The 23,862-nt window shown below is 36.6% G+C and overlaps 32 non-coding genes across 32 annotated transcripts; all 32 read right to left on the bottom strand.

Annotated features, from left to right (window-relative positions):
* Window positions 1-465: 465 nt before the first annotated feature.
* TRNAD-GUC (transfer RNA aspartic acid (anticodon GUC)) lies at window positions 466-537 on the bottom strand. Its single transcript has one exon. It is a non-coding gene; the product is annotated as a tRNA-Asp (tRNA).
* A 627-nt stretch (window positions 538-1,164) lies between these two features.
* Window positions 1,165-1,236, bottom strand: TRNAD-GUC (transfer RNA aspartic acid (anticodon GUC)). The gene has a single exon. It is a non-coding gene; the product is annotated as a tRNA-Asp (tRNA).
* A 1,326-nt stretch (window positions 1,237-2,562) lies between these two features.
* On the bottom strand, window positions 2,563-2,634 carry TRNAD-GUC (transfer RNA aspartic acid (anticodon GUC)). The gene has a single exon. It is a non-coding gene; the product is annotated as a tRNA-Asp (tRNA).
* A 625-nt stretch (window positions 2,635-3,259) lies between these two features.
* TRNAD-GUC (transfer RNA aspartic acid (anticodon GUC)) lies at window positions 3,260-3,331 on the bottom strand. The gene has a single exon. It is a non-coding gene; the product is annotated as a tRNA-Asp (tRNA).
* A 627-nt stretch (window positions 3,332-3,958) lies between these two features.
* On the bottom strand, window positions 3,959-4,030 carry TRNAD-GUC (transfer RNA aspartic acid (anticodon GUC)). The gene has a single exon. It is a non-coding gene; the product is annotated as a tRNA-Asp (tRNA).
* Window positions 4,031-4,657: 627 nt separating this feature from the next.
* TRNAD-GUC (transfer RNA aspartic acid (anticodon GUC)) lies at window positions 4,658-4,729 on the bottom strand. The gene has a single exon. It is a non-coding gene; the product is annotated as a tRNA-Asp (tRNA).
* Window positions 4,730-5,356: 627 nt separating this feature from the next.
* On the bottom strand, window positions 5,357-5,428 carry TRNAD-GUC (transfer RNA aspartic acid (anticodon GUC)). Its single transcript has one exon. It is a non-coding gene; the product is annotated as a tRNA-Asp (tRNA).
* A 627-nt stretch (window positions 5,429-6,055) lies between these two features.
* TRNAD-GUC (transfer RNA aspartic acid (anticodon GUC)) lies at window positions 6,056-6,127 on the bottom strand. The gene has a single exon. It is a non-coding gene; the product is annotated as a tRNA-Asp (tRNA).
* A 627-nt stretch (window positions 6,128-6,754) lies between these two features.
* On the bottom strand, window positions 6,755-6,826 carry TRNAD-GUC (transfer RNA aspartic acid (anticodon GUC)). Its single transcript has one exon. It is a non-coding gene; the product is annotated as a tRNA-Asp (tRNA).
* A 1,310-nt stretch (window positions 6,827-8,136) lies between these two features.
* On the bottom strand, window positions 8,137-8,208 carry TRNAD-GUC (transfer RNA aspartic acid (anticodon GUC)). Its single transcript has one exon. It is a non-coding gene; the product is annotated as a tRNA-Asp (tRNA).
* A 627-nt stretch (window positions 8,209-8,835) lies between these two features.
* TRNAD-GUC (transfer RNA aspartic acid (anticodon GUC)) lies at window positions 8,836-8,907 on the bottom strand. Its single transcript has one exon. It is a non-coding gene; the product is annotated as a tRNA-Asp (tRNA).
* Window positions 8,908-9,536: 629 nt separating this feature from the next.
* On the bottom strand, window positions 9,537-9,608 carry TRNAD-GUC (transfer RNA aspartic acid (anticodon GUC)). The gene has a single exon. It is a non-coding gene; the product is annotated as a tRNA-Asp (tRNA).
* Window positions 9,609-10,227: 619 nt separating this feature from the next.
* TRNAD-GUC (transfer RNA aspartic acid (anticodon GUC)) lies at window positions 10,228-10,299 on the bottom strand. The gene has a single exon. It is a non-coding gene; the product is annotated as a tRNA-Asp (tRNA).
* A 627-nt stretch (window positions 10,300-10,926) lies between these two features.
* Window positions 10,927-10,998, bottom strand: TRNAD-GUC (transfer RNA aspartic acid (anticodon GUC)). The gene has a single exon. It is a non-coding gene; the product is annotated as a tRNA-Asp (tRNA).
* A 629-nt stretch (window positions 10,999-11,627) lies between these two features.
* On the bottom strand, window positions 11,628-11,699 carry TRNAD-GUC (transfer RNA aspartic acid (anticodon GUC)). Its single transcript has one exon. It is a non-coding gene; the product is annotated as a tRNA-Asp (tRNA).
* Window positions 11,700-12,318: 619 nt separating this feature from the next.
* TRNAD-GUC (transfer RNA aspartic acid (anticodon GUC)) lies at window positions 12,319-12,390 on the bottom strand. Its single transcript has one exon. It is a non-coding gene; the product is annotated as a tRNA-Asp (tRNA).
* Window positions 12,391-13,017: 627 nt separating this feature from the next.
* On the bottom strand, window positions 13,018-13,089 carry TRNAD-GUC (transfer RNA aspartic acid (anticodon GUC)). Its single transcript has one exon. It is a non-coding gene; the product is annotated as a tRNA-Asp (tRNA).
* Window positions 13,090-13,716: 627 nt separating this feature from the next.
* On the bottom strand, window positions 13,717-13,788 carry TRNAD-GUC (transfer RNA aspartic acid (anticodon GUC)). The gene has a single exon. It is a non-coding gene; the product is annotated as a tRNA-Asp (tRNA).
* Window positions 13,789-14,401: 613 nt separating this feature from the next.
* TRNAD-GUC (transfer RNA aspartic acid (anticodon GUC)) lies at window positions 14,402-14,473 on the bottom strand. The gene has a single exon. It is a non-coding gene; the product is annotated as a tRNA-Asp (tRNA).
* A 627-nt stretch (window positions 14,474-15,100) lies between these two features.
* TRNAD-GUC (transfer RNA aspartic acid (anticodon GUC)) lies at window positions 15,101-15,172 on the bottom strand. The gene has a single exon. It is a non-coding gene; the product is annotated as a tRNA-Asp (tRNA).
* A 627-nt stretch (window positions 15,173-15,799) lies between these two features.
* On the bottom strand, window positions 15,800-15,871 carry TRNAD-GUC (transfer RNA aspartic acid (anticodon GUC)). The gene has a single exon. It is a non-coding gene; the product is annotated as a tRNA-Asp (tRNA).
* Window positions 15,872-16,498: 627 nt separating this feature from the next.
* Window positions 16,499-16,570, bottom strand: TRNAD-GUC (transfer RNA aspartic acid (anticodon GUC)). Its single transcript has one exon. It is a non-coding gene; the product is annotated as a tRNA-Asp (tRNA).
* Window positions 16,571-17,197: 627 nt separating this feature from the next.
* On the bottom strand, window positions 17,198-17,269 carry TRNAD-GUC (transfer RNA aspartic acid (anticodon GUC)). The gene has a single exon. It is a non-coding gene; the product is annotated as a tRNA-Asp (tRNA).
* A 627-nt stretch (window positions 17,270-17,896) lies between these two features.
* Window positions 17,897-17,968, bottom strand: TRNAD-GUC (transfer RNA aspartic acid (anticodon GUC)). Its single transcript has one exon. It is a non-coding gene; the product is annotated as a tRNA-Asp (tRNA).
* Window positions 17,969-18,595: 627 nt separating this feature from the next.
* On the bottom strand, window positions 18,596-18,667 carry TRNAD-GUC (transfer RNA aspartic acid (anticodon GUC)). Its single transcript has one exon. It is a non-coding gene; the product is annotated as a tRNA-Asp (tRNA).
* Window positions 18,668-19,278: 611 nt separating this feature from the next.
* On the bottom strand, window positions 19,279-19,350 carry TRNAD-GUC (transfer RNA aspartic acid (anticodon GUC)). Its single transcript has one exon. It is a non-coding gene; the product is annotated as a tRNA-Asp (tRNA).
* A 627-nt stretch (window positions 19,351-19,977) lies between these two features.
* TRNAD-GUC (transfer RNA aspartic acid (anticodon GUC)) lies at window positions 19,978-20,049 on the bottom strand. The gene has a single exon. It is a non-coding gene; the product is annotated as a tRNA-Asp (tRNA).
* Window positions 20,050-20,676: 627 nt separating this feature from the next.
* On the bottom strand, window positions 20,677-20,748 carry TRNAD-GUC (transfer RNA aspartic acid (anticodon GUC)). Its single transcript has one exon. It is a non-coding gene; the product is annotated as a tRNA-Asp (tRNA).
* A 629-nt stretch (window positions 20,749-21,377) lies between these two features.
* TRNAD-GUC (transfer RNA aspartic acid (anticodon GUC)) lies at window positions 21,378-21,449 on the bottom strand. Its single transcript has one exon. It is a non-coding gene; the product is annotated as a tRNA-Asp (tRNA).
* A 619-nt stretch (window positions 21,450-22,068) lies between these two features.
* Window positions 22,069-22,140, bottom strand: TRNAD-GUC (transfer RNA aspartic acid (anticodon GUC)). The gene has a single exon. It is a non-coding gene; the product is annotated as a tRNA-Asp (tRNA).
* Window positions 22,141-22,767: 627 nt separating this feature from the next.
* TRNAD-GUC (transfer RNA aspartic acid (anticodon GUC)) lies at window positions 22,768-22,839 on the bottom strand. The gene has a single exon. It is a non-coding gene; the product is annotated as a tRNA-Asp (tRNA).
* A 629-nt stretch (window positions 22,840-23,468) lies between these two features.
* TRNAD-GUC (transfer RNA aspartic acid (anticodon GUC)) lies at window positions 23,469-23,540 on the bottom strand. Its single transcript has one exon. It is a non-coding gene; the product is annotated as a tRNA-Asp (tRNA).
* Window positions 23,541-23,862: the final 322 nt, after the last annotated feature.

The following is a 23,862-nucleotide window of genomic DNA, read 5'->3' as shown; positions in this document are numbered from 1 at the left end:
AGCCAAAAACAATTAGTTTTATGAAGAAATTATTTCATTGAAATAAATATCTATCGATCTGTCTATCTAGCTATCTTTCTATTCATCAATATATATATATATATAATCAGCTCACTTTACCATTTGCAGCTTATAACTATTAGCCACCAGGGGTCACTACTAACCAAAAGCAGTCATTCTACTTGTAAATCGTGCCAATCGAGTGGAACAGCGGCCTAGGATTCACCACTGCTTCATCTCATTTTCCAACAGATTGTAGACGTAAATTGGTTTTGATGGTACGCCTGTGCATGCTGAAATATTCAGAGCATATTCTGAATTTCAGTTAACACATCAGTAAGCATTTTGGCCATCAGTGAATTCAACCTTTTTTCTCAATCGGAATAGGCAAGGATAATGACAGATATATTTTACAATGTTAGAAAGTACATCATTTTATTTAATTGTGTGAATAAAAGGAATCTCCTCCCCGTCGGGGAATTGAACCCCGGTCTCCCGCGTGACAGGCGGGGATACTGACCACTATACTAACGAGGACTTATTGGCTTCAGTTAAACAGTGCTCACCTCCCTGGGGTTAAGGCATGCCCTCGATCAATTCTCAGTATTGTAATAGGCAGAATTGCTGCTTTTGGTTAGGACAAGTAATCTTTTTTCCTAAATTATTACAATACAGAAATTCCTAGCCAAAAACAATTAGTTTTATGAAGAAATTATTTCATTGAAATAAATATCTATCGATCTGTCTATCTAGCTATCTTTCTATTCATCAATATATATATTTATATATATATATATATATATAATCAGCTCACTTTACCATTTGCAGCTTATAACTATTAGCCACCAGGGGTCACTACTAACCAAAAGCAGTCATTCTACTTGTAAATCGTGCCAATCGAGTGGAACAGCGGCCTAGGATTCACCACTGCTTCATCTCATTTTCCAACAGATTGTAGACGTAAATTGGTTTTGATGGTACGCCTGTGCATGCTGAAATATTCAGAGCATATTCTGAATTTCAGTTAACACATCAGTAAGCATTTTGGCCATCAGTGAATTCAACCTTTTTTCTCAATCGGAATAGGCAAGGATAATGACAGATATATTTTACAATGTTAGAAAGTACATCATTTTATTTAATTGTGTGAATAAAAGGAATCTCCTCCCCGTCGGGGAATTGAACCCCGGTCTCCCGCGTGACAGGCGGGGATACTGACCACTATACTAACGAGGACTTATTGGCTTCAGTTAAACAGTGCTCACCTCCCTGGGGTTAAGGCATGCCCTCGATCAATTCTCAGTATTGTAATAGGCAGAATTGCTGCTTTTGGTTAGGACAAGTAATCTTTTTTCCTAAATTATTACAATACAGAAATTCCTAGCCAAAAACAATTAGTTTTATGAAGAAATTATTTCATTGAAATAAATATCTATCGATCTGTCTATCTAGCTATCTTTCTATTCATCAATATATATATTTATATATATATATATATATATAATCAGCTCACTTTACCATTTGCAGCTTATAACTATTAGCCACCAGGGGTCACTACTAACCAAAAGCAGTCATTCTACTTGTAAATCGTGCCAATCGAGTGGAACAGCGGCCTAGGATTCACCACTGCTTCATCTCATTTTCCAACAGATTGTAGACGTAAATTGGTTTTGATGGTACGCCTGTGCATGCTGAAATATTCAGAGCATATTCTGAATTTCAGTTAACACATCAGTAAGCATTTTGGCCATCAGTGAATTCAACCTTTTTTCTCAATCGGAATAGGCAAGGATAATGACAGATATATTTTACAATGTTAGAAAGTACATCATTTTATTTAATTGTGTGAATAAAAGGAATCTCCTCCCCGTCGGGGAATTGAACCCCGGTCTCCCGCGTGACAGGCAGGGATACTGACCACTATACTAACGAGGACTTATTGGCTTCAGTTAAACAGTGCTCACCTCCCTGGGGTTAAGGCATGCCCTCGATCAATTCTCAGTATTGTAATAGGCAGAATTGCTGCTTTTGGTTAGGACAAGTAATCTTTTTTCCTAAATTATTACAATACAGAAATTCCTAGCCAAAAACAATTAGTTTTATGAAGAAATTATTTCATTGAAATAAATATCTATCGATCTGTCTATCTAGCTATCTTTCTATTCATCAATATATATATTTATATATATATATATATATATAATCAGCTCACTTTACCATTTGCAGCTTATAACTATTAGCCACCAGGGGTCACTACTAACCAAAAGCAGTCATTCTACTTGTAAATCGTGCCAATCGAGTGGAACAGCGGCCTAGGATTCACCACTGCTTCATCTCATTTTCCAACAGATTGTAGACGTAAATTGGTTTTGATGGTACGCCTGTGCATGCTGAAATATTCAGAGCATATTCTGAATTTCAGTTAACACATCAGTAAGCATTTTGGCCATCAGTGAATTCAACCTTTTTTCTCAATCGGAATAGGCAAGGATAATGACAGATATATTTTACAATGTTAGAAAGTACATCATTTTATTTAATTGTGTGAATAAAAGGAATCTCCTCCCCGTCGGGGAATTGAACCCCGGTCTCCCGCGTGACAGGCGGGGATACTGACCACTATACTAACGAGGACTTATTGGCTTCAGTTAAACAGTGCTCACCTCCCTGGGGTTAAGGCATGCCCTCGATCAATTCTCAGTATTGTAATAGGCAGAATTGCTGCTTTTGGTTAGGACAAGTAATCTTTTTTCCTAAATTATTACAATACAGAAATTCCTAGCCAAAAACAATTAGTTTTATGAAGAAATTATTTCATTGAAATAAATATCTATCGATCTGTCTATCTAGCTATCTTTCTATTCATCAATATATATATTTATATATATATATATATATAATCAGCTCACTTTACCATTTGCAGCTTATAACTATTAGCCACCAGGGGTCACTACTAACCAAAAGCAGTCATTCTACTTGTAAATCGTGCCAATCGAGTGGAACAGCGGCCTAGGATTCACCACTGCTTCATCTCATTTTCCAACAGATTGTAGACGTAAATTGGTTTTGATGGTACGCCTGTGCATGCTGAAATATTCAGAGCATATTCTGAATTTCAGTTAACACATCAGTAAGCATTTTGGCCATCAGTGAATTCAACCTTTTTTCTCAATCGGAATAGGCAAGGATAATGACAGATATATTTTACAATGTTAGAAAGTACATCATTTTATTTAATTGTGTGAATAAAAGGAATCTCCTCCCCGTCGGGGAATTGAACCCCGGTCTCCCGCGTGACAGGCGGGGATACTGACCACTATACTAACGAGGACTTATTGGCTTCAGTTAAACAGTGCTCACCTCCCTGGGGTTAAGGCATGCCCTCGATCAATTCTCAGTATTGTAATAGGCAGAATTGCTGCTTTTGGTTAGGACAAGTAATCTTTTTTCCTAAATTATTACAATACAGAAATTCCTAGCCAAAAACAATTAGTTTTATGAAGAAATTATTTCATTGAAATAAATATCTATCGATCTGTCTATCTAGCTATCTTTCTATTCATCAATATATATATTTATATATATATATATATATATAATCAGCTCACTTTACCATTTGCAGCTTATAACTATTAGCCACCAGGGGTCACTACTAACCAAAAGCAGTCATTCTACTTGTAAATCGTGCCAATCGAGTGGAACAGCGGCCTAGGATTCACCACTGCTTCATCTCATTTTCCAACAGATTGTAGACGTAAATTGGTTTTGATGGTACGCCTGTGCATGCTGAAATATTCAGAGCATATTCTGAATTTCAGTTAACACATCAGTAAGCATTTTGGCCATCAGTGAATTCAACCTTTTTTCTCAATCGGAATAGGCAAGGATAATGACAGATATATTTTACAATGTTAGAAAGTACATCATTTTATTTAATTGTGTGAATAAAAGGAATCTCCTCCCCGTCGGGGAATTGAACCCCGGTCTCCCGCGTGACAGGCGGGGATACTGACCACTATACTAACGAGGACTTATTGGCTTCAGTTAAACAGTGCTCATCTCCCTGGGGTTAAGGCATGCCCTCGATCAATTCTCAGTATTGTAATAGGCAGAATTGCTGCTTTTGGTTAGGACAAGTAATCTTTTTTCCTAAATTATTACAATACAGAAATTCCTAGCCAAAAACAATTAGTTTTATGAAGAAATTATTTCATTGAAATAAATATCTATCGATCTGTCTATCTAGCTATCTTTCTATTCATCAATATATATATTTATATATATATATATATATATAATCAGCTCACTTTACCATTTGCAGCTTATAACTATTAGCCACCAGGGGTCACTACTAACCAAAAGCAGTCATTCTACTTGTAAATCGTGCCAATCGAGTGGAACAGCGGCCTAGGATTCACCACTGCTTCATCTCATTTTCCAACAGATTGTAGACGTAAATTGGTTTTGATGGTACGCCTGTGCATGCTGAAATATTCAGAGCATATTCTGAATTTCAGTTAACACATCAGTAAGCATTTTGGCCATCAGTGAATTCAACCTTTTTTCTCAATCGGAATAGGCAAGGATAATGACAGATATATTTTACAATGTTAGAAAGTACATCATTTTATTTAATTGTGTGAATAAAAGGAATCTCCTCCCCGTCGGGGAATTGAACCCCGGTCTCCCGCGTGACAGGCGGGGATACTGACCACTATACTAACGAGGACTTATTGGCTTCAGTTAAACAGTGCTCACCTCCCTGGGGTTAAGGCATGCCCTCGATCAATTCTCAGTATTGTAATAGGCAGAATTGCTGCTTTTGGTTAGGACAAGTAATCTTTTTTCCTAAATTATTACAATACAGAAATTCCTAGCCAAAAACAATTAGTTTTATGAAGAAATTATTTCATTGAAATAAATATCTATCGATCTGTCTATCTAGCTATCTTTCTATTCATCAATATATATATTTATATATATATATATATATATAATCAGCTCACTTTACCATTTGCAGCTTATAACTATTAGCCACCAGGGGTCACTACTAACCAAAAGCAGTCATTCTACTTGTAAATCGTGCCAATCGAGTGGAACAGCGGCCTAGGATTCACCACTGCTTCATCTCATTTTCCAACAGATTGTAGACGTAAATTGGTTTTGATGGTACGCCTGTGCATGCTGAAATATTCAGAGCATATTCTGAATTTCAGTTAACACATCAGTAAGCATTTTGGCCATCAGTGAATTCAACCTTTTTTCTCAATCGGAATAGGCAAGGATAATGACAGATATATTTTACAATGTTAGAAAGTACATCATTTTATTTAATTGTGTGAATAAAAGGAATCTCCTCCCCGTCGGGGAATTGAACCCCGGTCTCCCGCGTGACAGGCGGGGATACTGACCACTATACTAACGAGGACTTATTGGCTTCAGTTAAACAGTGCTCACCTCCCTGGGGTTAAGGCATGCCCTCGATCAATTCTCAGTATTGTAATAGGCAGAATTGCTGCTTTTGGTTAGGACAAGTAATCTTTTTTCCTAAATTATTACAATACAGAAATTCCTAGCCAAAAACAATTAGTTTTATGAAGAAATTATTTCATTGAAATAAATATCTATCGATCTGTCTATCTAGCTATCTTTCTATTCATCAATATATATATTTATATATATATATATATATATAATCAGCTCACTTTACCATTTGCAGCTTATAACTATTAGCCACCAGGGGTCACTACTAACCAAAAGCAGTCATTCTACTTGTAAATCGTGCCAATCGAGTGGAACAGCGGCCTAGGATTCACCACTGCTTCATCTCATTTTCCAACAGATTGTAGACGTAAATTGGTTTTGATGGTACGCCTGTGCATGCTGAAATATTCAGAGCATATTCTGAATTTCAGTTAACACATCAGTAAGCATTTTGGCCATCAGTGAATTCAACCTTTTTTCTCAATCGGAATAGGCAAGGATAATGACAGATATATTTTACAATGTTAGAAAGTACATCATTTTATTTAATTGTGTGAATAAAAGGAATCTCCTCCCCGTCGGGGAATTGAACCCCGGTCTCCCGCGTGACAGGCGGGGATACTGACCACTATACTAACGAGGACTTATTGGCTTCAGTTAAACAGTGCTCACCTCCCTGGGGTTAAGGCATGCCCTCGATCAATTCTCAGTATTGTAATAGGCAGAATTGCTGCTTTTGGTTAGGACAAGTAATCTTTTTTCCTAAATTATTACAATACAGAAATTCCTAGCCAAAAACAATTAGTTTTATGAAGAAATTATTTCATTGAAATAAATATCTATCGATCTGTCTATCTAGCTATCTTTCTATTCATCAATATATATATTTATATATATATATATATATATAATCAGCTCACTTTACCATTTGCAGCTTATAACTATTAGCCACCAGGGGTCACTACTAACCAAAAGCAGTCATTCTACTTGTAAATCGTGCCAATCGAGTGGAACAGCGGCCTAGGATTCACCACTGCTTCATCTCATTTTCCAACAGATTGTAGACGTAAATTGGTTTTGATGGTACGCCTGTGCATGCTGAAATATTCAGAGCATATTCTGAATTTCAGTTAACACATCAGTAAGCATTTTGGCCATCAGTGAATTCAACCTTTTTTCTCAATCGGAATAGGCAAGGATAATGACAGATATATTTTACAATGTTAGAAAGTACATCATTTTATTTAATTGTGTGAATAAAAGGAATCTCCTCCCCGTCGGGGAATTGAACCCCGGTCTCCCGCGTGACAGGCGGGGATACTGACCACTATACTAACGAGGACTTATTGGCTTCAGTTAAACAGTGCTCATCTCCCTGGGGTTAAGGCATGCCCTCGATCAATTCTCAGTATTGTAATAGGCAGAATTGCTGCTTTTGGTTAGGACAAGTAATCTTTTTTCCTAAATTATTACAATACAGAAATTCCTAGCCAAAAACAATTAGTTTTATGAAGAAATTATTTCATTGAAATAAATATCTATCGATCTGTCTATCTAGCTATCTTTCTATTCATCAATATATATATATATATAATCAGCTCACTTTACCATTTGCAGCTTATAACTATTAGCCACCAGGGGTCACTACTAACCAAAAGCAGTCATTCTACTTGTAAATCGTGCCAATCGAGTGGAACAGCGGCCTAGGATTCACCACTGCTTCATCTCATTTTCCAACAGATTGTAGACGTAAATTGGTTTTGATGGTACGCCTGTGCATGCTGAAATATTCAGAGCATATTCTGAATTTCAGTTAACACATCAGTAAGCATTTTGGCCATCAGTGAATTCAACCTTTTTTCTCAATCGGAATAGGCAAGGATAATGACAGATATATTTTACAATGTTAGAAAGTACATCATTTTATTTAATTGTGTGAATAAAAGGAATCTCCTCCCCGTCGGGGAATTGAACCCCAGTCTCCCGCGTGACAGGCGGGGATACTGACCACTATACTAACGAGGACTTATTGGCTTCAGTTAAACAGTGCTCACCTGCCTGGGGTTAAGGCATGCCCTCGATCAATTCTCAGTATTGTAATAGGCAGAATTGCTGCTTTTGGTTAGGACAAGTAATCTTTTTTCCTAAATTATTACAATACAGAAATTCCTAGCCAAAAACAATTAGTTTTATGAAGAAATTATTTCATTGAAATAAATATCTATCGATCTGTCTATCTAGCTATCTTTCTATTCATCAATATATATATTTATATATATATATATATATATAATCAGCTCACTTTACCATTTGCAGCTTATAACTATTAGCCACCAGGGGTCACTACTAACCAAAAGCAGTCATTCTACTTGTAAATCGTGCCAATCGAGTGGAACAGCGGCCTAGGATTCACCACTGCTTCATCTCATTTTCCAACAGATTGTAGACGTAAATTGGTTTTGATGGTACGCCTGTGCATGCTGAAATATTCAGAGCATATTCTGAATTTCAGTTAACACATCAGTAAGCATTTTGGCCATCAGTGAATTCAACCTTTTTTCTCAATCGGAATAGGCAAGGATAATGACAGATATATTTTACAATGTTAGAAAGTACATCATTTTATTTAATTGTGTGAATAAAAGGAATCTCCTCCCCGTCGGGGAATTGAACCCCGGTCTCCCGCGTGACAGGCGGGGATACTGACCACTATACTAACGAGGACTTATTGGCTTCAGTTAAACAGTGCTCACCTCCCTGGGGTTAAGGCATGCCCTCGATCAATTCTCAGTATTGTAATAGGCAGAATTGCTGCTTTTGGTTAGGACAAGTAATCTTTTTTCCTAAATTATTACAATACAGAAATTCCTAGCCAAAAACAATTAGTTTTATGAAGAAATTATTTCATTGAAATAAATATCTATCGATCTGTCTATCTAGCTATCTTTCTATTCATCAATATATATATTTATATAAATATATATATATATAATCAGCTCACTTTACCATTTGCAGCTTATAACTATTAGCCACCAGGGGTCACTACTAACCAAAAGCAGTCATTCTACTTGTAAATCGTGCCAATCGAGTGGAACAGCGGCCTAGGATTCACCACTGCTTCATCTCATTTTCCAACAGATTGTAGACGTAAATTGGTTTTGATGGTACGCCTGTGCATGCTGAAATATTCAGAGCATATTCTGAATTTCAGTTAACACATCAGTAAGCATTTTGGCCATCAGTGAATTCAACCTTTTTTCTCAATCGGAATAGGCAAGGATAATGACAGATATATTTTACAATGTTAGAAAGTACATCATTTTATTTAATTGTGTGAATAAAAGGAATCTCCTCCCCGTCGGGGAATTGAACCCCGGTCTCCCGCGTGACAGGCGGGGATACTGACCACTATACTAACGAGGACTTATTGGCTTCAGTTAAACAGTGCTCACCTCCCTGGGGTTAAGGCATGCCCTCGATCAATTCTCAGTATTGTAATAGGCAGAATTGCTGCTTTTGGTTAGGACAAGTAATCTTTTTTCCTAAATTATTACAATACAGAAATTCCTAGCCAAAAACAATTAGTTTTATGAAGAAATTATTTCATTGAAATAAATATCTATCGATCTGTCTATCTAGCTATCTTTCTATTCATCAATATATATATTTATATATATATATATATATATATAATCAGCTCACTTTACCATTTGCAGCTTATAACTATTAGCCACCAGGGGTCACTACTAACCAAAAGCAGTCATTCTACTTGTAAATCGTGCCAATCGAGTGGAACAGCGGCCTAGGATTCACCACTGCTTCATCTCATTTTCCAACAGATTGTAGACGTAAATTGGTTTTGATGGTACGCCTGTGCATGCTGAAATATTCAGAGCATATTCTGAATTTCAGTTAACACATCAGTAAGCATTTTGGCCATCAGTGAATTCAACCTTTTTTCTCAATCGGAATAGGCAAGGATAATGACAGATATATTTTACAATGTTAGAAAGTACATCATTTTATTTAATTGTGTGAATAAAAGGAATCTCCTCCCCGTCGGGGAATTGAACCCCGGTCTCCCGCGTGACAGGCGGGGATACTGACCACTATACTAACGAGGACTTATTGGCTTCAGTTAAACAGTGCTCACCTCCCTGGGGTTAAGGCATGCCCTCGATCAATTCTCAGTATTGTAATAGGCAGAATTGCTGCTTTTGGTTAGGACAAGTAATCTTTTTTCCTAAATTATTACAATACAGAAATTCCTAGCCAAAAACAATTAGTTTTATGAAGAAATTATTTCATTGAAATAAATATCTATCGATCTGTCTATCTAGCTATCTTTCTATTCATCAATATATATATTTATATATATATATAATCAGCTCACTTTACCATTTGCAGCTTATAACTATTAGCCACCAGGGGTCACTACTAACCAAAAGCAGTCATTCTACTTGTAAATCGTGCCAATCGAGTGGAACAGCGGCCTAGGATTCACCACTGCTTCATCTCATTTTCCAACAGATTGTAGACGTAAATTGGTTTTGATGGTACGCCTGTGCATGCTGAAATATTCAGAGCATATTCTGAATTTCAGTTAACACATCAGTAAGCATTTTGGCCATCAGTGAATTCAACCTTTTTTCTCAATCGGAATAGGCAAGGATAATGACAGATATATTTTACAATGTTAGAAAGTACATCATTTTATTTAATTGTGTGAATAAAAGGAATCTCCTCCCCGTCGGGGAATTGAACCCCGGTCTCCCGCGTGACAGGCGGGGATACTGACCACTATACTAACGAGGACTTATTGGCTTCAGTTAAACAGTGCTCATCTCCCTGGGGTTAAGGCATGCCCTCGATCAATTCTCAGTATTGTAATAGGCAGAATTGCTGCTTTTGGTTAGGACAAGTAATCTTTTTTCCTAAATTATTACAATACAGAAATTCCTAGCCAAAAACAATTAGTTTTATGAAGAAATTATTTCATTGAAATAAATATCTATCGATCTGTCTATCTAGCTATCTTTCTATTCATCAATATATATATTTATATAAATATATATATATATAATCAGCTCACTTTACCATTTGCAGCTTATAACTATTAGCCACCAGGGGTCACTACTAACCAAAAGCAGTCATTCTACTTGTAAATCGTGCCAATCGAGTGGAACAGCGGCCTAGGATTCACCACTGCTTCATCTCATTTTCCAACAGATTGTAGACGTAAATTGGTTTTGATGGTACGCCTGTGCATGCTGAAATATTCAGAGCATATTCTGAATTTCAGTTAACACATCAGTAAGCATTTTGGCCATCAGTGAATTCAACCTTTTTTCTCAATCGGAATAGGCAAGGATAATGACAGATATATTTTACAATGTTAGAAAGTACATCATTTTATTTAATTGTGTGAATAAAAGGAATCTCCTCCCCGTCGGGGAATTGAACCCCGGTCTCCCGCGTGACAGGCGGGGATACTGACCACTATACTAACGAGGACTTATTGGCTTCAGTTAAACAGTGCTCACCTCCCTGGGGTTAAGGCATGCCCTCGATCAATTCTCAGTATTGTAATAGGCAGAATTGCTGCTTTTGGTTAGGACAAGTAATCTTTTTTCCTAAATTATTACAATACAGAAATTCCTAGCCAAAAACAATTAGTTTTATGAAGAAATTATTTCATTGAAATAAATATCTATTGATCTGTCTATCTAGCTATCTTTCTATTCATCAATATATATATTTATATATATATATATATATATATAATCAGCTCACTTTACCATTTGCAGCTTATAACTATTAGCCACCAGGGGTCACTACTAACCAAAAGCAGTCATTCTACTTGTAAATCGTGCCAATCGAGTGGAACAGCGGCCTAGGATTCACCACTGCTTCATCTCATTTTCCAACAGATTGTAGACGTAAATTGGTTTTGATGGTACGCCTGTGCATGCTGAAATATTCAGAGCATATTCTGAATTTCAGTTAACACATCAGTAAGCATTTTGGCCATCAGTGAATTCAACCTTTTTTCTCAATCGGAATAGGCAAGGATAATGACAGATATATTTTACAATGTTAGAAAGTACATCATTTTATTTAATTGTGTGAATAAAAGGAATCTCCTCCCCGTCGGGGAATTGAACCCCGGTCTCCCGCGTGACAGGCGGGGATACTGACCACTATACTAACGAGGACTTATTGGCTTCAGTTAAACAGTGCTCACCTCCCTGGGGTTAAGGCATGCCCTCGATCAATTCTCAGTATTGTAATAGGCAGAATTGCTGCTTTTGGTTAGGACAAGTAATCTTTTTTCCTAAATTATTACAATACAGAAATTCCTAGCCAAAAACAATTAGTTTTATGAAGAAATTATTTCATTGAAATAAATATCTATCGATCTGTCTATCTAGCTATCTTTCTATTCATCAATATATATATTTATATATATATATAATCAGCTCACTTTACCATTTGCAGCTTATAACTATTAGCCACCAGGGGTCACTACTAACCAAAAGCAGTCATTCTACTTGTAAATCGTGCCAATCGAGTGGAACAGCGGCCTAGGATTCACCACTGCTTCATCTCATTTTCCAACAGATTGTAGACGTAAATTGGTTTTGATGGTACGCCTGTGCATGCTGAAATATTCAGAGCATATTCTGAATTTCAGTTAACACATCAGTAAGCATTTTGGCCATCAGTGAATTCAACCTTTTTTCTCAATCGGAATAGGCAAGGATAATGACAGATATATTTTACAATGTTAGAAAGTACATCATTTTATTTAATTGTGTGAATAAAAGGAATCTCCTCCCCGTCGGGGAATTGAACCCCGGTCTCCCGCGTGACAGGCGGGGATACTGACCACTATACTAACGAGGACTTATTGGCTTCAGTTAAACAGTGCTCATCTCCCTGGGGTTAAGGCATGCCCTCGATCAATTCTCAGTATTGTAATAGGCAGAATTGCTGCTTTTGGTTAGGACAAGTAATCTTTTTTCCTAAATTATTACAATACAGAAATTCCTAGCCAAAAACAATTAGTTTTATGAAGAAATTATTTCATTGAAATAAATATCTATCGATCTGTCTATCTAGCTATCTTTCTATTCATCAATATATATATTTATATATATATATATATATATAATCAGCTCACTTTACCATTTGCAGCTTATAACTATTAGCCACCAGGGGTCACTACTAACCAAAAGCAGTCATTCTACTTGTAAATCGTGCCAATCGAGTGGAACAGCGGCCTAGGATTCACCACTGCTTCATCTCATTTTCCAACAGATTGTAGACGTAAATTGGTTTTGATGGTACGCCTGTGCATGCTGAAATATTCAGAGCATATTCTGAATTTCAGTTAACACATCAGTAAGCATTTTGGCCATCAGTGAATTCAACCTTTTTTCTCAATCGGAATAGGCAAGGATAATGACAGATATATTTTACAATGTTAGAAAGTACATCATTTTATTTAATTGTGTGAATAAAAGGAATCTCCTCCCCGTCGGGGAATTGAACCCCGGTCTCCCGCGTGACAGGCGGGGATACTGACCACTATACTAACGAGGACTTATTGGCTTCAGTTAAACAGTGCTCACCTCCCTGGGGTTAAGGCATGCCCTCGATCAATTCTCAGTATTGTAATAGGCAGAATTGCTGCTTTTGGTTAGGACAAGTAATCTTTTTTCCTAAATTATTACAATACAGAAATTCCTAGCCAAAAACAATTAGTTTTATGAAGAAATTATTTCATTGAAATAAATATCTATCGATCTGTCTATCTAGCTATCTTTCTATTCATCAATATATATATTTATATATATATATATATATATAATCAGCTCACTTTACCATTTGCAGCTTATAACTATTAGCCACCAGGGGTCACTACTAACCAAAAGCAGTCATTCTACTTGTAAATCGTGCCAATCGAGTGGAACAGCGGCCTAGGATTCACCACTGCTTCATCTCATTTTCCAACAGATTGTAGACGTAAATTGGTTTTGATGGTACGCCTGTGCATGCTGAAATATTCAGAGCATATTCTGAATTTCAGTTAACACATCAGTAAGCATTTTGGCCATCAGTGAATTCAACCTTTTTTCTCAATCGGAATAGGCAAGGATAATGACAGATATATTTTACAATGTTAGAAAGTACATCATTTTATTTAATTGTGTGAATAAAAGGAATCTCCTCCCCGTCGGGGAATTGAACCCCGGTCTCCCGCGTGACAGGCGGGGATACTGACCACTATACTAACGAGGACTTATTGGCTTCAGTTAAACAGTGCTCATCTCCCTGGGGTTAAGGCATGCCCTCGATCAATTCTCAGTATTGTAATAGGCAGAATTGCTGCTTTTGGTTAGGACAAGTAATCTTTTTTCCTAAATTATTACAATACAGAAATTCCTAGCCAAAAACAATTAGTTTTATGAAGAAATTATTTCATTGAAATAAATATCTATCGATCTGTCTATCTAGCTATCTTTCTATTCATCAATATATATATATATATATAATCAGCTCACTTTACCATTTGCAGCTTATAACTATTAGCCACCAGGGGTCACTACTAACCAAAAGCAGTCATTCTACTTGTAAATCGTGCCAATCGAGTGGAACAGCGGCCTAGGATTCACCACTGCTTCATCTCATTTTCCAACAGATTGTAGACGTAAATTGGTTTTGATGGTACGCCTGTGCATGCTGAAATATTCAGAGCATATTCTGAATTTCAGTTAACACATCAGTAAGCATTTTGGCCATCAGTGAATTCAACCTTTTTTCTCAATCGGAATAGGCAAGGATAATGACAGATATATTTTACAATGTTAGAAAGTACATCATTTTATTTAATTGTGTGAATAAAAGGAATCTCCTCCCCGTCGGGGAATTGAACCCCGGTCTCCCGCGTGACAGGCGGGGATACTGACCACTATACTAACGAGGACTTATTGGCTTCAGTTAAACAGTGCTCACCTCCCTGGGGTTAAGGCATGCCCTCGATCAATTCTCAGTATTGTAATAGGCAGAATTGCTGCTTTTGGTTAGGACAAGTAATCTTTTTTCCTAAATTATTACAATACAGAAATTCCTAGCCAAAAACAATTAGTTTTATGAAGAAATTATTTCATTGAAATAAATATCTATCGATCTGTCTATCTAGCTATCTTTCTATTCATCAATATATATATTTATATATATATATATATATATAATCAGCTCACTTTACCATTTGCAGCTTATAACTATTAGCCACCAGGGGTCACTACTAACCAAAAGCAGTCATTCTACTTGTAAATCGTGCCAATCGAGTGGAACAGCGGCCTAGGATTCACCACTGCTTCATCTCATTTTCCAACAGATTGTAGACGTAAATTGGTTTTGATGGTACGCCTGTGCATGCTGAAATATTCAGAGCATATTCTGAATTTCAGTTAACACATCAGTAAGCATTTTGGCCATCAGTGAATTCAACCTTTTTTCTCAATCGGAATAGGCAAGGATAATGACAGATATATTTTACAATGTTAGAAAGTACATCATTTTATTTAATTGTGTGAATAAAAGGAATCTCCTCCCCGTCGGGGAATTGAACCCCGGTCTCCCGCGTGACAGGCGGGGATACTGACCACTATACTAACGAGGACTTATTAGCTTCAGTTAAACAGTGCTCATCTCCCTGGGGTTAAGGCATGCCCTCGATCAATTCTCAGTATTGTAATAGGCAGAATTGCTGCTTTTGGTTAGGACAAGTAATCTTTTTTCCTAAATTATTACAATACAGAAATTCCTAGCCAAAAACAATTAGTTTTATGAAGAAATTATTTCATTGAAATAAATATCTATCGATCTGTCTATCTAGCTATCTTTCTATTCATCAATATATATATTTATATATATATATATATATATAATCAGCTCACTTTACCATTTGCAGCTTATAACTATTAGCCACCAGGGGTCACTACTAACCAAAAGCAGTCATTCTACTTGTAAATCGTGCCAATCGAGTGGAACAGCGGCCTAGGATTCACCACTGCTTCATCTCATTTTCCAACAGATTGTAGACGTAAATTGGTTTTGATGGTACGCCTGTGCATGCTGAAATATTCAGAGCATATTCTGAATTTCAGTTAACACATCAGTAAGCATTTTGGCCATCAGTGAATTCAACCTTTTTTCTCAATCGGAATAGGCAAGGATAATGACAGATATATTTTACAATGTTAGAAAGTACATCATTTTATTTAATTGTGTGAATAAAAGGAATCTCCTCCCCGTCGGGGAATTGAACCCCGGTCTCCCGCGTGACAGGCGGGGATACTGACCACTATACTAACGAGGACTTATTGGCTTCAGTTAAACAGTGCTCATCTCCCTGGGGTTAAGGCATGCCCTCGATCAATTCTCAGTATTGTAATAGGCAGAATTGCTGCTTTTGGTTAGGACAAGTAATCTTTTTTCCTAAATTATTACAATACAGAAATTCCTAGCCAAAAACAATTAGTTTTATGAAGAAATTATTTCATTGAAATAAATATCTATCGATCTGTCTATCTAGCTATCTTTCTATTCATCAATATATATATTTATATATATATATATATATATAATCAGCTCACTTTACCATTTGCAGCTTATAACTATTAGCCACCAGGGGTCACTACTAACCAAAAGCAGTCATTCTACTTGTAAATCGTGCCAATCGAGTGGAACAGCGGCCTAGGATTCACCACTGCTTCATCTCATTTTCCAACAGATTGTAGACGTAAATTGGTTTTGATGGTACGCCTGTGCATGCTGAAATATTCAGAGCATATTCTGAATTTCAGTTAACACATCAGTAAGCATTTTGGCCATCAGTGAATTCAACCTTTTTTCTCAATCGGAATAGGCAAGGATAATGACAGATATATTTTACAATGTTAGAAAGTACATCATTTTATTTAATTGTGTGAATAAAAGGAATCTCCTCCCCGTCGGGGAATTGAACCCCGGTCTCCCGCGTGACAGGCGGGGATACTGACCACTATACTAACGAGGACTTATTGGCTTCAGTTAAACAGTGCTCACCTCCCTGGGGTTAAGGCATGCCCTCGATCAATTCTCAGTATTGTAATAGGCAGAATTGCTGCTTTTGGTTAGGACAAGTAATCTTTTTTCCTAAATTATTACAATACAGAAATTCCTAGCCAAAAACAATTAGTTTTATGAAGAAATTATTTCATTGAAATAAATATCTATCGATCTGTCTATCTAGCTATCTTTCTATTCATCAATATATATATTTATATATATATATATATATATAATCAGCTCACTTTACCATTTGCAGCTTATAACTATTAGCCACCAGGGGTCACTACTAACCAAAAGCAGTCATTCTACTTGTAAATCGTGCCAATCGAGTGGAACAGCGGCCTAGGATTCACCACTGCTTCATCTCATTTTCCAACAGATTGTAGACGTAAATTGGTTTTGATGGTACGCCTGTGCATGCTGAAATATTCAGAGCATATTCTGAATTTCAGTTAACACATCAGTAAGCATTTTGGCCATCAGTGAATTCAACCTTTTTTCTCAATCGGAATAGGCAAGGATAATGACAGATATATTTTACAATGTTAGAAAGTACATCATTTTATTTAATTGTGTGAATAAAAGGAATCTCCTCCCCGTCGGGGAATTGAACCCCGGTCTCCCGCGTGACAGGCGGGGATACTGACCACTATACTAACGAGGACTTATTGGCTTCAGTTAAACAGTGCTCACCTCCCTGGGGTTAAGGCATGCCCTCGATCAATTCTCAGTATTGTAATAGGCAGAATTGCTGCTTTTGGTTAGGACAAGTAATCTTTTTTCCTAAATTATTACAATACAGAAATTCCTAGCCAAAAACAATTAGTTTTATGAAGAAATTATTTCATTGAAATAAATATCTATCGATCTGTCTATCTAGCTATCTTTCTATTCATCAATATATATATTTATATATATATATATATATATAATCAGCTCACTTTACCATTTGCAGCTTATAACTATTAGCCACCAGGGGTCACTACTAACCAAAAGCAGTCATTCTACTTGTAAATCGTGCCAATCGAGTGGAACAGCGGCCTAGGATTCACCACTGCTTCATCTCATTTTCCAACAGATTGTAGACGTAAATTGGTTTTGATGGTACGCCTGTGCATGCTGAAATATTCAGAGCATATTCTGAATTTCAGTTAACACATCAGTAAGCATTTTGGCCATCAGTGAATTCAACCTTTTTTCTCAATCGGAATAGGCAAGGATAATGACAGATATATTTTACAATGTTAGAAAGTACATCATTTTATTTAATTGTGTGAATAAAAGGAATCTCCTCCCCGTCGGGGAATTGAACCCCGGTCTCCCGCGTGACAGGCGGGGATACTGACCACTATACTAACGAGGACTTATTGGCTTCAGTTAAACAGTGCTCACCTCCCTGGGGTTAAGGCATGCCCTCGATCAATTCTCAGTATTGTAATAGGCAGAATTGCTGCTTTTGGTTAGGACAAGTAATCTTTTTTCCTAAATTATTACAATACAGAAATTCCTAGCCAAAAACAATTAGTTTTATGAAGAAATTATTTCATTGAAATAAATATCTATCGATCTGTCTATCTAGCTATCTTTCTATTCATCAATATATATATTTATATATATATATATATATATAATCAGCTCACTTTACCATTTGCAGCTTATAACTATTAGCCACCAGGGGTCACTACTAACCAAAAGCAGTCATTCTACTTGTAAATCGTGCCAATCGAGTGGAACAGCGGCCTAGGATTCACCACTGCTTCATCTCATTTTCCAACAGATTGTAGACGTAAATTGGTTTTGATGGTACGCCTGTGCATGCTGAAATATTCAGAGCATATTCTGAATTTCAGTTAACACATCAGTAAGCATTTTGGCCATCAGTGAATTCAACCTTTTTTCTCAATCGGAATAGGCAAGGATAATGACAGATATATTTTACAATGTTAGAAAGTACATCATTTTATTTAATTGTGTGAATAAAAGGAATCTCCTCCCCGTCGGGGAATTGAACCCCGGTCTCCCGCGTGACAGGCGGGGATACTGACCACTATACTAACGAGGACTTATTGGCTTCAGTTAAACAGTGCTCATCTCCCTGGGGTTAAGGCATGCCCTCGATCAATTCTCAGTATTGTAATAGGCAGAATTGCTGCTTTTGGTTAGGACAAGTAATCTTTTTTCCTAAATTATTACAATACAGAAATTCCTAGCCAAAAACAATTAGTTTTATGAAGAAATTATTTCATTGAAATAAATATCTATCGATCTGTCTATCTAGCTATCTTTCTATTCATCAATATATATATATATATAATCAGCTCACTTTACCATTTGCAGCTTATAACTATTAGCCACCAGGGGTCACTACTAACCAAAAGCAGTCATTCTACTTGTAAATCGTGCCAATCGAGTGGAACAGCGGCCTAGGATTCACCACTGCTTCATCTCATTTTCCAACAGATTGTAGACGTAAATTGGTTTTGATGGTACGCCTGTGCATGCTGAAATATTCAGAGCATATTCTGAATTTCAGTTAACACATCAGTAAGCATTTTGGCCATCAGTGAATTCAACCTTTTTTCTCAATCGGAATAGGCAAGGATAATGACAGATATATTTTACAATGTTAGAAAGTACATCATTTTATTTAATTGTGTGAATAAAAGGAATCTCCTCCCCGTCGGGGAATTGAACCCCGGTCTCCCGCGTGACAGGCGGGGATACTGACCACTATACTAACGAGGACTTATTGGCTTCAGTTAAACAGTGCTCACCTCCCTGGGGTTAAGGCATGCCCTCGATCAATTCTCAGTATTGTAATAGGCAGAATTGCTGCTTTTGGTTAGGACAAGTAATCTTTTTTCCTAAATTATTACAATACAGAAATTCCTAGCCAAAAACAATTAGTTTTATGAAGAAATTATTTCATTGAAATAAATATCTATCGATCTGTCTATCTAGCTATCTTTCTATTCATCAATATATATATTTATATATATATATATATATATAATCAGCTCACTTTACCATTTGCAGCTTATAACTATTAGCCACCAGGGGTCACTACTAACCAAAAGCAGTCATTCTACTTGTAAATCGTGCCAATCGAGTGGAACAGCGGCCTAGGATTCACCACTGCTTCATCTCATTTTCCAACAGATTGTAGACGTAAATTGGTTTTGATGGTACGCCTGTGCATGCTGAAATATTCAGAGCATATTCTGAATTTCAGTTAACACATCAGTAAGCATTTTGGCCATCAGTGAATTCAACCTTTTTTCTCAATCGGAATAGGCAAGGATAATGACAGATATATTTTACAATGTTAGAAAGTACATCATTTTATTTAATTGTGTGAATAAAAGGAATCTCCTCCCCGTCGGGGAATTGAACCCCGGTCTCCCGCGTGACAGGCGGGGATACTGACCACTATACTAACGAGGACTTATTGGCTTCAGTTAAACAGTGCTCACCTCCCTGGGGTTAAGGCATGCCCTCGATCAATTCTCAGTATTGTAATAGGCAGAATTGCTGCTTTTGGTTAGGACAAGTAATCTTTTTTCCTAAATTATTACAATACAGAAATTCCTAGCCAAAAACAATTAGTTTTATGAAGAAATTATTTCATTGAAATAAATATCTATCGATCTGTCTATCTAGCTATCTTTCTATTCATCAATATATATATTTATATAAATATATATATATATAATCAGCTCACTTTACCATTTGCAGCTTATAACTATTAGCCACCAGGGGTCACTACTAACCAAAAGCAGTCATTCTACTTGTAAATCGTGCCAATCGAGTGGAACAGCGGCCTAGGATTCACCACTGCTTCATCTCATTTTCCAACAGATTGTAGACGTAAATTGGTTTTGATGGTACGCCTGTGCATGCTGAAATATTCAGAGCATATTCTGAATTTCAGTTAACACATCAGTAAGCATTTTGGCCATCAGTGAATTCAACCTTTTTTCTCAATCGGAATAGGCAAGGATAATGACAGATATATTTTACAATGTTAGAAAGTACATCATTTTATTTAATTGTGTGAATAAAAGGAATCTCCTCCCCGTCGGGGAATTGAACCCCGGTCTCCCGCGTGACAGGCGGGGATACTGACCACTATACTAACGAGGACTTATTGGCTTCAGTTAAACAGTGCTCACCTCCCTGGGGTTAAGGCATGCCCTCGATCAATTCTCAGTATTGTAATAGGCAGAATTGCTGCTTTTGGTTAGGACAAGTAATCTTTTTTCCTAAATTATTACAATACAGAAATTCCTAGCCAAAAACAATTAGTTTTATGAAGAAATTATTTCATTGAAATAAATATCTATCGATCTGTCTATCTAGCTATCTTTCTATTCATCAATATATATATTTATATATATATATATATATATATAATCAGCTCACTTTACCATTTGCAGCTTATAACTATTAGCCACCAGGGGTCACTACTAACCAAAAGCAGTCATTCTACTTGTAAATCGTGCCAATCGAGTGGAACAGCGGCCTAGGATTCACCACTGCTTCATCTCATTTTCCAACAGATTGTAGACGTAAATTGGTTTTGATGGTACGCCTGTGCATGCTGAAATATTCAGAGCATATTCTGAATTTCAGTTAACACATCAGTAAGCATTTTGGCCATCAGTGAATTCAACCTTTTTTCTCAATCGGAATAGGCAAGGATAATGACAGATATATTTTACAATGTTAGAAAGTACATCATTTTATTTAATTGTGTGAATAAAAGGAATCTCCTCCCCGTCGGGGAATTGAACCCCGGTCTCCCGCGTGACAGGCGGGGATACTGACCACTATACTAACGAGGACTTATTGGCTTCAGTTAAACAGTGCTCACCTCCCTGGGGTTAAGGCATGCCCTCGATCAATTCTCAGTATTGTAATAGGCAGAATTGCTGCTTTTGGTTAGGACAAGTAATCTTTTTTCCTAAATTATTACAATACAGAAATTCCTAGCCAAAAACAATTAGTTTTATGAAGAAATTATTTCATTGAAATAAATATCTATCGATCTGTCTATCTAGCTATCTTTCTATTCATCAATATATATATTTATATATATATATAATCAGCTCACTTTACCATTTGCAGCTTATAACTATTAGCCACCAGGGGTCACTACTAACCAAAAGCAGTCATTCTACTTGTAAATCGTGCCAATCGAGTGGAACAGCGGCCTAGGATTCACCACTGCTTCATCTCATTTTCCAACAGATTGTAGACGTAAATTGGTTTTGATGGTACGCCTGTGCATGCTGAAATATTCAGAGCATATTCTGAATTTCAGTTAACACATCAGTAAGCATTTTGGCCATCAGTGAATTCAACCTTTTTTCTCAATCGGAATAGGCAAGGATAATGACAGATATATTTTACAATGTTAGAAAGTACATCATTTTATTTAATTGTGTGAATAAAAGGAATCTCCTCCCCGTCGGGGAATTGAACCCCGGTCTCCCGCGTGACAGGCGGGGATACTGACCACTATACTAACGAGGACTTATTGGCTTCAGTTAAACAGTGCTCATCTCCCTGGGGTTAAGGCATGCCCTCGATCAATTCTCAGTATTGTAATAGGCAGAATTGCTGCTTTTGGTTAGGACAAGTAATCTTTTTTCCTAAATTATTACAATACAGAAATTCCTAGCCAAAAACAATTAGTTTTATGAAGAAATTATTTCATTGAAATAAATATCTATCGATCTGTCTATCTAGCTATCTTTCTATTCATCAATATATATATTTATATAAATATATATATATATAATCAGCTCACTTTACCATTTGCAGCTTATAACTATTAGCCACCAGGGGTCACTACTAACCAAAAGCAGTCATTCTACTTGTAAATCGTGCCAATCGAGTGGAACAGCGGCCTAGGATTCACCACTGCTTCATCTCATTTTCCAACAGATTGTAGACGTAAATTGGTTTTGATGGTACGCCTGTGCATGCTGAAATATTCAGAGCATATTCTGAATTTCAGTTAACACATCAGTAAGCATTTTGGCCATCAGTGAATTCAACCTTTTTTCTCAATCGGAATAGGCAAGGATAATGACAGATATATTTTACAATGTTAGAAAGTACATCATTTTATTTAATTGTGTGAATAAAAGGAATCTCCTCCCCGTCGGGGAATTGAACCCCGGTCTCCCGCGTGACAGGCGGGGATACTGACCACTATACTAACGAGGACTTATTGGCTTCAGTTAAACAGTGCTCACCTCCCTGGGGTTAAGGCATGCCCTCGATCAATTCTCAGTATTGTAATAGGCAGAATTGCTGCTTTTGGTTAGGACAAGTAATCTTTTTTCCTAAATTATTACAATACAGAAATTCCTAGCCAAAAACAATTAGTTTTATGAAGAAATTATTTCATTGAAATAAATATCTATTGATCTGTCTATCTAGCTATCTTTCTATTCATCAATATATATATTTATATATATATATATATATATATAATCAGCTCACTTTACCATTTGCAGCTTATAACTATTAGCCACCAGGGGTCACTACTAACCAAAAGCAGTCATTCTACTTGTAAATCGTGCCAATCGAGTGGAACAGCGGCCTAGGATTCACCACTGCTTCATCTCATTTTCCAACAGATTGTAGACGTAAATTGGTTTTGATGGTACGCCTGTGCATGCTGAAATATTCAGAGCATATTCTGAATTTCAGTTAACACATCAGTAAGCATTTTGGCCATCAGTGAATTCAACCTTTTTTCTCAATCGGAATAGGCAAGGATAATGACAGATATATTTTACAATGTTAGAAAGTACATCATTTTATTTAATTGTGTGAATAAAAGGAATCTCCTCCCCGTCGGGGAATTGAACCCCGGTCTCCCGCGTGACAGGCGGGGATACTGACCACTATACTAACGAGGACTTATTGGCTTCAGTTAAACAGTGCTCACCTCCCTGGGGTTAAGGCATGCCCTCGATCAATTCTCAGTATTGTAATAGGCAGAATTGCTGCTTTTGGTTAGGACAAGTAATCTTTTTTCCTAAATTATTACAATACAGAAATTCCTAGCCAAAAACAATTAGTTTTATGAAGAAATTATTTCATTGAAATAAATATCTATCGATCTGTCTATCTAGCTATCTTTCTATTCATCAATATATATATTTATATATATATATAATCAGCTCACTTTACCATTTGCAGCTTATAACTATTAGCCACCAGGGGTCACTACTAACCAAA

The sequence above is a fragment of the Lissotriton vulgaris genome, chromosome 1_1 (assembly GCF_964263255.1).
Source record: "Lissotriton vulgaris chromosome 1_1, aLisVul1.2, whole genome shotgun sequence".
Lineage (NCBI taxonomy): Eukaryota > Metazoa > Chordata > Amphibia > Caudata > Salamandridae > Lissotriton > Lissotriton vulgaris.
This window is presented reverse-complemented; position numbering and strand designations above follow the sequence as displayed.